This window comes from Myotis brandtii, unplaced genomic scaffold, assembly GCF_000412655.1.
Source record: "Myotis brandtii unplaced genomic scaffold, ASM41265v1 scaffold62, whole genome shotgun sequence".
In the NCBI taxonomy this organism is placed as follows: domain Eukaryota; kingdom Metazoa; phylum Chordata; class Mammalia; order Chiroptera; family Vespertilionidae; genus Myotis; species Myotis brandtii.
In genome coordinates, this window is record NW_005370366.1 from 2,027,403 (window position 1) to 2,029,775 (window position 2,373).

General features: G+C 50.4%; 1 pseudogene; it reads left to right on the forward strand.

Annotated features, from left to right (window-relative positions):
- LOC102256736 overlaps positions 1–1,956 on the forward strand; it is a 6,093-nt pseudogene extending 4,137 nt beyond the window's left edge.
- The last annotated feature ends 417 nt before the right edge of the window (positions 1,957–2,373 follow it).

Sequence of the window (2,373 nt, forward strand, 5' to 3'; positions counted from 1 at the left end):
GGCGGGGCGGGGCGGGGCGGGGCCTGTGGGAAATGCGCTGGGCAGCCTGAAGCCCCTGCGCTGGATGCTGCACTCGCCCTGCCCTTCGACCGCAACGTGCCGTCAACCTAGAGCTGCAGGAGCTGCTGTTTGACTACTGCTTCCAGCACCTGGGTGTCTCCTCACGGGGCTGTATTGATCATCCCATAGTTTAGACAGAAGCTGTGCGCAACCCACGGTATTCACGACAAATGATGTCTGAGCTCCTTTTTGGGTGCTACGGGATTCCCAAGGCTGCCTACGGAATAGACAGCCTGTTCAGCTTTACCACAATAAGCCAAAGACCTTGATTTCCAGTGGGCTCATCATTTCATCTGGATACCAGTGTACACATATCTTACCCATCTTAGAAGGGAGGTTAGATGATAAAATTTGCAAACGCATCAATCTGGGATGAAGCCAAGCAGCTGGCTACCTCCAGCGTCTCCTGCAGCGGAAGTATCCTGGGCACCTGGCAGCTATCACACTCAGCCGCATGGGGGAGATCCTGCATGAGCACAGCTCCATCGCTGAGGATTATGTGGAAAGATTGCAGAAATGGCGGTGCCCTGACTATTACGAAAACAATGTGCACAAGATGCAGGACCCGTTTTTCAGCAAACTCCTCGGCAGCACTCTGACCAATGAGGAGAAGCAGGAAAGGTGGCAGCAGCAGCTGCAGCGGCTTCAACGCCCGTTGGCAGGAGGAGAAGCTGCAGCTTGATCAGGAGCAGCTGGACAGACTGCAGTACGTGCAGGAACTTCTGGAGGATGGCCAAGTGGATCCGTTTCACAAAGCTCTCATGGAGCTAAACACGGACTCCCCAGAAGAGCTGCAGTCCTACATACACAAGCTCAGTTCAGTGGTGGAGCAAGCTAAGCAGACAATCCTCCAATCCGAAGTCATCCTCGAGGTGGCTGTGGTGGACAGCAAGCCTGAGACCCCTGACCTAGAGCCGCTGGATCCGTCCCTGGAAGACGTGAAAAACATCGGTGATTGTGAACCCTTGTTTTCAGAGGAAACGCCAGAAGTGGAGAAGCCGGTCGCGGATAACTTGGCCGCATATCACCAGCTGTTTGTTGGGACAGAAAGAATTTGGGCTCCAGAAATTACCCCAGGAGAAATCCATCTTGCAGCCCAATGTTCCCAATAGACTTGGACCAGACACGTCTAGCACAGTCACTGTCCTGTCACACTAGCTGACATGGCCCAAGATCCGAGAGGGGCCCCTCTGTTACATTCTGGACAGGTACCCAAAGGACGTTCAGGAGGTGCTGGTTAAGAACGTTTTCCTCACCAGCGGGAACTTGATCTATCCTGAGCTGAGAGTTAGAATGGAGAAGGAACTGTTGGCGATGAGCCCCTTTCAGTCATCTTTTCAAGTTCAGCTTGCCTCTAACCCCTTGCTGGACGCCTGGTATGGTCCTCGTGACTGGGCCTTGGACCAGCTAGGTGATGATGCTGTCTGGATCACCAGGAAAGAATATGAAGAGAAGGGAGGAGAGTACTTCAAGGAGCATTCTGCTTCCAACATCTACGTCCCCATCCACCTGCCAAAGCAGGCTTCACGCTCCTCAGAAGCCCAGGCGTCAGGCAAAGGCTCAGGGGCCAGTGGAGGCAGTGCTGGTGAGCAGGCATAACAGAGGGGCCCCTCTCGATCTTGGGCCATGTCGGCTAGTGTGACAGGCAGTGACTGTGCTAGATGTGTCTGGCCCAAGTCTACTGGGAACATTGGGCTGCAAGATGGATTTCTCCTGGGGAGAACATGAAGGGACACTGGGAGTTACCCTCTAAAACTTTCCCTTCCTCTGGGGGCTTCTGCAGTGAAGAAACTTCCAGTGACCTGGTGTCTTTGTTGAACCAAGATGAGCTGTAGCACCTGCTGCCTAGAGCAGTAAATGAAGACAGTGGAGGACAGAAATGCCCTTATTTCTTACTGCATTTTAAAGCCATTTTGTTTTTAAAATGTTTAAAGTTTATATTGTCAGTGTAGATATTTTTCTACATTTATTCAGAAATTATGTGAATGCCCAGCAGTTGGAGATCTTCCACATACATGTAAAAAGATAATATTTATGTAATAAGAAGAGTTCTCCACAAAAACCTCAGGAGCTGTGAATATTTCCCTTTTCCTATTACTTCTTCTTACAAATGAGAGAAAAGGGTTCAAAGAGGGTAATCAAGTTGTATAGTGTAAGTCTATTAGGGGCCTGCTTGGTGCCCACTTCTGAATGGGCAGAAACGGGGTCTTGGTCCAGCTTTTGTTCAAACTTTTTTTGCTGGAAACTTTTCCACCACCTGAGACCTTCCTACAAATTTTTTAAATTTTTGTCCCTGTATGTGTTTGGCTGCTT